Genomic DNA, 8,485 nt, shown 5'->3' on the forward strand with positions numbered 1-8,485 from the left:
AGGGGAAGCTTGAGAGCTCTTTATAAACAGCAAGTGTTCAGGCAGAGAATTGATGGAGAATGAAATGCTTACTATATGCTGGGCATTGCACTGCATCTTTATAAGTATTTCATTATAACCTTACAACTCGAGGAGGTAGGTATTATCTCTATAAAACAAACAGGTTTAGAGAAATGAGGTATAATTTGTACTATAAAATAGACCCATTTTAGGTTTACAGTTTGATTTCTGATGAATGTATTCAGTGTAACCACCATCCCAATCAAGATACAGATTCCATCACCCTAAAAAGTTACTTCCATGTCCCTCTGCAGCCAGTCCGTCCCTACCCTGACCCAAGTGACCACTGGTCTGCTCTCTGTCATTATAGATTAGTTTTGCCTGTTCACGAGTTGAAATAGAGTCAAATATGCCATGGTCTTTTGGTTAAGTCTTCATTCTCTTAAAATTATAATTGTGGTTTATCTATATAGTTGCATATTTCAATAATTTCTTTAATTTTTATTGATCAGTATATGTATACACTTTTAAAACCCATTCACTGTATGGACCTTTGGGTTTCTAGGTTTTGTTTATTATGAATAAAGTCACTGAATAATTTTAAGTCTTTTTGTGGATGTGTTTTCATTTCTCTTGAGTAAATACATAGGAATGGAATGACGACATAAAACAGGTGTAACTTCGACTTTTAAGAAGTTGCCGAACGGTTTCCCAAAGTGATTTTACCATTTTACGTTCCTACCAGCAATATATGAGAGTTCGAGTTGTTTCTATAAAATTGGTTTCATTGATTTTCTATATTGTTGTCTGTTCTTTATTTTGTTAATTATATTTTTTATCTTTATTAATCCCATCCTTCTGCTTTTGATTTAGTTTGCTCTTATTTTCCCATGGTCTTAAAATGGACATTTAAATCATTGATTTTAGACCATTCTTTTCTAATACTTAAAATTGTAAATTCATCCTGAATACTCATCTGGCTTCCTTCTACAAATTTTGATAGCTTATGTTTTCCATTTAGTGCAAACTGTTTTTTAATTTCACTGTGATTTCTTTTCTTTGGCCCAATCATTACTTGGAATTGTGGCGTTTAACTTCCAAATAATTGAGATTTTCCAGAGATATTTTTAAGTCTTCTCCATCCTTGTTAATTTTCTGTCATTTACTAAGAGGAATATTGGAATCTCCAACCATAATTGGATTTGTGTAATTCAGTTCTTTTGGGTTTTCATGCATTTTGAAGCTCATTAGGTGCATACATATTTAGGACTGTTACGTCTTTCTAATGTCTTGAACCCTTTGTCGTTATGAACGTGTTGCTCTTTATTTCTGGTAATATTCCTTGCTCTAAATCTACTTTATCTGATGTTAATATAGCCACTCCAGCTTGCTTTTGTCTTTTGTTTTTTTCTTTTTTGAGGAAGATTAGCCCTGAGTTAACATCTGTCCCATCTTCCTCTATTTTATATGTGGGACACCTGCCACAGCATGGCTTGGTAAGCGGTGTGTAGGTCCACACCTGGGATCCAAACTGGTGAACCCTGGGCCACCAAAGCAGAGTGTGCAAACTTAACAGCTTTGCCACTGGGCCGCTCCCACTCCAGCTTTCTTTTGACTACTTTGTGTCGTAGATACATTTCTTGTAGCTAAGGTCTGCTAGCAATGAATTTTCTCAGTTTATCTGGAATATATCTATTTTATCTTCATTTATAGAATTCTTGGTTGATTTATTAAATTCATTTTTATTTTTTCCCCCAGCACTTTGAATATTTCATTCTGTTGCTTCTGGTTTCTATTATTTCTGGTGAGAAGTTGGACAATAACCTTATAGTTCCCTTTTACAGGATGCATCACTTTCTTCTTGATATTTTCAATGTTTTCTTTTATCTTTTGGCTTTTAGCAAGGTGACTATGATGTGTCTACTTGTAGTTGTTTTTACATTTATCCTACTTGGGCTTTGTTTAGTTTCTTGGACCAGATTATTATGAGTAGTATAGGTATTAAAGTGTGAATTTTGGGAGTTTTTGGCCATTATTTATTCAAATCTTTTTTCTGACCTTTTTTCTCATCTCCTTTGAGACTTCCGTTACTCATATGCTGGAATGCTTGTGTCCCACGGGTCTCTGATGCTCTGTTCATTTTTCTTCAGTCTTTTTTTCCTCTGTTCTTTGGATTGGATGATTTTATTGATCTTCATGTTCACTGATCCCGTTATGTATCTGGTATCTCATCTAATTTATTTTTCATTTTAGTGTTTTTTCATTTATATAGTTTCAGTTTTTCTATTGCAATTCCCTATTTGCAGGTCTCATTGTTAGCATGTTTTTCTTTAATTCTCTGAAATAATTGTAATAGTTGCTTTGAAGTCTTTGCTAAATCCAACATCTGGTCTCACTCAGAGTCAGTTTCTGTTGACTGCTTTTTTGCCTGTGTGTCATTAATGCTTCCCTTTTTTTCCCCCATGTCTGGTAATTTGTGGCTGAAAACTTTAATTTTAGATAATGTATTTTAGTAACTTTGGATTCTTTTTTGTTTTTCTGATTTTTTGATGTTTTTTGTTTCTTTGTTTCATGATATTGTAATCATTGTATTTAACCTAGATTTAACTATTCAATTTGTCTTCCTTGCTTTGTGCAGCCACTGATGTTTCTGCTTAGTTATTTTTATTTTAGCCTGGCTTCATCTTTCTATGTGCACAGTTTAGTGGTCAACCAATGATTTGGGCAGAGTGTGAGCTCAGACATATTACAGTTGACACCTGAAAGTCTGCTGAGCTATATGTGGGTTGAAGAACACACTCAAGATTACAACCCATTCTCAGTATCCCTTGGTTTTCACTTTTCCAGTTTAGCAGTCAGGTATGTGTCAGTCAAGAGCTTATCTTAGCAATTCTATGGCTCTTTCATTTCCAGAATCTCTCAGTTCAATATCTGAGTGGTCTCTCAATGGCCATGAATAAGGCTTGCAGCATTGGGCTGGCAGAGCTGTAGATTTTCCCAATCCTTTTTGAACCAAGTCTACCATTTCTATCCAGCAAAGTTAGGAGTTTTCCTTTTTCCCCACCACAATTTCAGTTTACTAGTCTAGCTGCAACCAGCCTGGAACTTACAAAGCTACAGTTTTTACTGAGGAAGTAACAGGTGCATGATAGTATTGGGTATAGAAGGCCATAGAGTTGCTGCCATTTTTATCCAAAGCTAAATAGTTGTTCAAAAATAAAAATTTTCGGGTTGTTGTCTGATTTTGATCAATTGTTGGTGTCCTAGTTGGTTGTTTTTAAACAAGTTTTCTACTTTTTTGCTTTTCTGCAGAGGGAGATCACCCAATCCTCCTGTTTCAGTTAGTAGAAGTAGCCCTCCACTGATTGATTTCTTCATTGCTTTTTGTAGATTCAGATTTCAATGTGATATTTTCCTTTTGTCTGAAAGATTTCCTTTAGCTTTCTTTGTAGGGCAGGTGTACTGGTGAATTCTTTCAGGGTTTTGGTTTTTGTTTTATGATGTAGATGTTTTTTGGACTAAAATATATTTATTTTGCATTCGTTTTTGAAAAGCATTTTTTAATAGATACAGACTTGTAGTTTGGCAATTTTTTCTATTTCTGTACCTTGATAATGTTTTGTCTTTGTATTGCTTTTGAAGAGAGATCTTCATTCTAATCTTTTTCCCTATGTGGGTTTTTTTTCACTGTTTATTTTACTTTATATGGCTATTTGTAAGATTTACAACTCCTCTTTGTGACCATTTTCTGGCACATTGATTAACATCTGTCTTAGTGCAATTTTTCTTGTGTTTATCCTGCTTTATACTACTTTGCATTTGATTTGATTCTTAGATTTGTGGGTTTATGTATTTTATCAAATTTGGAAAAATTTAGCCATTTTATTCATATATTTTTCTGCCCCCTTCTCTGAGACTCTGGTTACATCTCTGTTTGACTTCTTGATAGTGTCCTATAAAACAGAATATCTTTTTTTTTTTTACAGGCTTTTTCTCACTGTTCTTCTGTTTGAATAGTTTCTGTTGCCTTCAGGTTCACTAATCCTTTGCACAGTCTAAGTGCTTTTAAGACCATCCAGTGAAATTTTCGCTTTAAATATTGAAATTGTCAATACTAGATTTGGTTCTCTTTTATATTTTACATTTTTCCTCTTATTCTGTTTATGATTTCCTTTAAATCTTTTGAATATATTTATACTAGCCCTTTGAAGTCTTTGCTAATTCCATTTTTGTCATTTCTAGATCTGTTTCTATTGACTGATATTTTCCCTGATTGTGGGTCACATTTCCTGCCCTTTTGTATGTGCATTAATTTTTATTGAATCCTGCCTATTTTATTACATTGTAAGGTTACGTTTTTGAGGGTCTGAATTCTGTTTTCTTTCTTCAAACAGTGTTCAACTTTGTTTTAGCAGGTACTCATTTGATTGGCAGCTTGATCCTTTACATGCTTGCTTTTAATATTTTTTAGGATGGGCTTAGAGTAGTCTTTATCCATTGGTGAGCTTTACAGCGGAGGTGTGACTTCTCTAGTGTCTCTCCTGAATGCCCTGAAGATCATTGAAGGGTCTCCATCTTTGGTCACCAGATCTCAATGTCTTCCAGCCATGTGTGGGCTCTGGTAATTGCTCAACTTACAATTTCCAGCAGAGCTTTCCTCACTACTTTTTATTTTTAACTCTTTACCTGAATTTTTAAAATTCTTTTAAAAATTTCTTTGTGGAGTTATACTCAATACATAGGTAGCTTAGTAATCAGCCAAAGATGCAAGGCAACCCTTAAGCAGATTTCTGGTGCACTTTTTGTATGTAACTCCCCTGTTTTCCAGATTTCTGCCATACATATTCAGCCATCTCAGCCTCTCTGAATTCTTCCCTTTTCTCCTCAACTTACTGTTTTCACAATTGTCTGCCTGGGTTTGCCCTTCCTACCCTGCAGGCTGGAAAGCTCCTCTAGGCAGAAGTCAGGGCTAATTTTCAAGTTTACCTCTTTGGTTTCTCTTCTCTAATGCATCACAGTCTTGAACTGCCTGCTGTCCAATGTCTGTTATAAAGTTGCTTTATATACATTGCCTAGTTTTCTAGGTGTTTACACTGTGAGGGCAAGTCCACAGTTACTACAGTTATAGTTATATAGTTATAACTATAAAAGTTACTCTTTTATAGTTATAAAAGTGAAATTCTTGAAGTTAAGATTTTAAGTGAAAGCACTGGTTCCTGGGTGTGAATCACTATCTTACATAGCTCTTTAAAAATCTATGACTTATGGGAGTTTTTTTTTCCCCAGCTTTATTGAGATATAATTGATAGGTAACATTGTATAAGTTTAAGGTGTACAGTGTGTTGATAGACACTTATGTGTTGCAAAATGATGACCACCATAGCATTAACCCCATCATGTCACATAATTACCATTTCATTTTTGTGATGAGAACATTTAAGATCTACTCTCTCAGCAACTTTCAAGTATATAATACAGTACTATTTATTATAATCACCATGCTGTACCTTAGATCCCTAGAACTTACTTGTTCTAAAACTGGAAGTTTGTACTCTGACCAACATATCCTCATTTCCCCACTCCCAAGCCTGTGGTAACCACTATTCTACTTCTATCTTCTATCTTTGGTCTGCTTCTATCTGTTTCTATGAGTTTGACGTTTTTACATTCCACATATAAGTGATATCATACAGTGTCTTTCTCTGTCTTATTTCACTTAGCATAATGCCCTCAAGATCTGCCTATGTTGTCACAAATGGCAATATTTCCTTCTTTGCATTACACACACACACCTTCTTTATCCATTCATCTGTGGATGGACACTTAGATTGTTTCTATATCTTGGCTAATTTTTTTGCTTTGTTTATTTCTGCTCTGATTTTTATTATTTCCTTCTGCTGATTTGGGGCTTTATTTGTTCTTCTTTTTCCAGTTCCTTTAGGTGCACTATTAGATTGTTTATTTGGGATTTTTCTTGTTTGTCAAGGTAGGCCTGAATTGCTATAAAATTCCCTCTTAGAACTGCTTTTGCTATATCCTGTTGATTTTGGCACATATTTTCAGTTTCATTTTCATTTGTCTCCAGGTATTTTTTTATTTCTCCTTTGATTTCTTCATTGACCCAATTGTTGTTCAGTAGCATTTTGTTTAATCTCCACATTTTTGTAGCTTTTCTGATTTTCTTCCTGTGGTTGATTTCTAGTTTCATACCTTTGTGGTCAGAAAAGATGCTTGGTATTATTTCACTCTTCTTAAATTTATTGAGACTTTTTTTGTGGCCTAATTTTTGATCAATCCTGGAGAATGTTCCATGTGCATTTGAAAAGAATGTGTATTCTGTGGTTTTTGGATGAAATATTCTCTGTATATCTAGTAAGCCCATCTGGTCTAATGTGTCATTTAAGGCCTTTGTTTCCTTATTGATCTTCTGTTTGATCTATCCATTGGTGTAAGAGGAATGTTAAAGTCCCCTACCATTATTGTCTTACTGTCTATTTCTCCTTTTATGACTGTTAATAATTGCTTTATTAACAATAAATGCTCCTATGTTCATTGCATAGATATTTACGTGTTACATACTCTTGTTGAATTGTTCCCTTTATCATTATGTAGTGCCCTTCTTTGTCTCTTGTTACAGTTTGTTTTAAAGTCTATTTTGTCTGATATAAGTATTGCTACCCTAGCTTTCTTTTCTTTGCCATTTGCCTAGAGTATCTTTTTCCATACCTTCACTTTCAGTTTGTGAGTGTTTTTAGGTCTGAAGTGTGTCTCTTGTATGCAGCATATATATATGGGTCTTTTTTTTTTTTTTCACCCAATTGGCCACCCTATGGCATTTGATTGGAGCATAAAGTAGCTATTGAAAAATATATATTTATTGCCACTTTGTTACCTTTTTTTCTGGGTGCTTTAGTAGTTCTCTGTTTGTTTCTTCTCTTATGGTTTGATGGCTTTCTTTAGTAATATGTTTGATTTCTTTCCTCTTATTTATTATAGGTTTCTGGTTTGTGATTACCATGAGTTTCATATATAATATTCTACATATATAGCAATCTATATTAAGTTGATAGTCTCTTTAGTTTGACTTCTTTCTAAAAGCTCTACTCTTTTACTCCCCTTCCCACATTTTATATTTTGGAAATCATATCTAATCTCTTATTTTGTGTGTCTATCCAGTACCCTCTTATCATTGAAATAGGTAATTTTAGTACTTTTTTCTTTTAACATTTATATTATCTTGATAGGTGGTTGATCTGCCAGCTTTACTGTATTTTCGAATTTACCAGTGGTTTTATTGTTTGTTTTTATTTTTATTGATAATTTTCTTGTCCCTATTTGTGGTCTTCTCTTTCCCACTTAAATAAGTCTCTTCAACATTTCTCGTAGAACTGGTTTCTTGGTGATAAACTCCTTTAATTTTTGCTTGTCTGAGAAGCTCTTTATCTCTCCTTCCATTTTGAATGATAACTTTGCTGGATAGAGTATTCTTGGCTGTAGGTTTTTTCCTTCAAGCAGTTTAAGTAAGTTGTGCCACTGTCTTCTAGCCTGTAGAGTTTTGGCTGAGAAATATGCCAATAGCCTTAAGGACTTTCATTTATACATCACTTGTTGCCTTTCTCTTGCATCTTTCTGGATTCTCTCTTTATCTTTAATTTTGGACATTTTCATTATAATGTGTCTTGGTGTGGCCCTCTTTGGGTTTATCTTGTCTGATGCTCTCTGTTCTTCTGTGTTTGGATGTCTGTTTCCTTTCTTAGGTTAGGAAAGTTTTCAGCTATTATTTCTTCGAATAGATTTTCTACACCTTTGTCTCTCTCTTCTCCTTCTGGGATACCTATAACACAAATGTTAATGTGCTTGATATTGTCCCAGAGTTCATTATAGACTGTTCTCATTCTTTTTAATTCTTTTTTCTTTTATCTGTTCAGCTTGCGTGATTTCCTCTAGTCTTTTGTCCAGCTCGCTGATCCATTCTTCTATATCATTTATTCTGCTATTGAGTCTCTGTGGTGAAGTTTTCATTTCCAGTATTGTATTCTTCATTTCTGATTAGTTCTTTTTTATACTTCCCAATTCTTTGTAGACTTTCCCACTGTGTTCATCCAGTCTTCTCCCAGTATCGGTGAGCATCTTTATGAGTTTTTGCTTGAACTCTTTGTCAGGTAGATTGCTTATTTCTCTTTCATTTAATTCTTTTTCTGGGGTTTTGTCCTGTTCCCTTACTTGGAGCATATTCCTTTTCCTCCTCATTATGCCTCTTTCTCTGTGCTTATATCTATCTATTAGGTGAGTCAGCTATGTCTCCTGTTCTTGGAGAAGTGGCCTTATGTCAGAGATGCCTCTTGAGGCACAGCAGTGTGCTTCCCTCTTCTCACCAGTTCAACTGTTCTGGGAGTGACCCCTGTGTGGGCTACATGTGTTCTTCTGCTGCAGCAGGGTTGCCTTTACTGCAAGTACCCACGGAGTCCAGGCTTTCACCGCCTGG

This window comes from Equus asinus, chromosome 11, assembly GCF_041296235.1.
Source record: "Equus asinus isolate D_3611 breed Donkey chromosome 11, EquAss-T2T_v2, whole genome shotgun sequence".
NCBI classification, from domain to species: domain Eukaryota; kingdom Metazoa; phylum Chordata; class Mammalia; order Perissodactyla; family Equidae; genus Equus; species Equus asinus.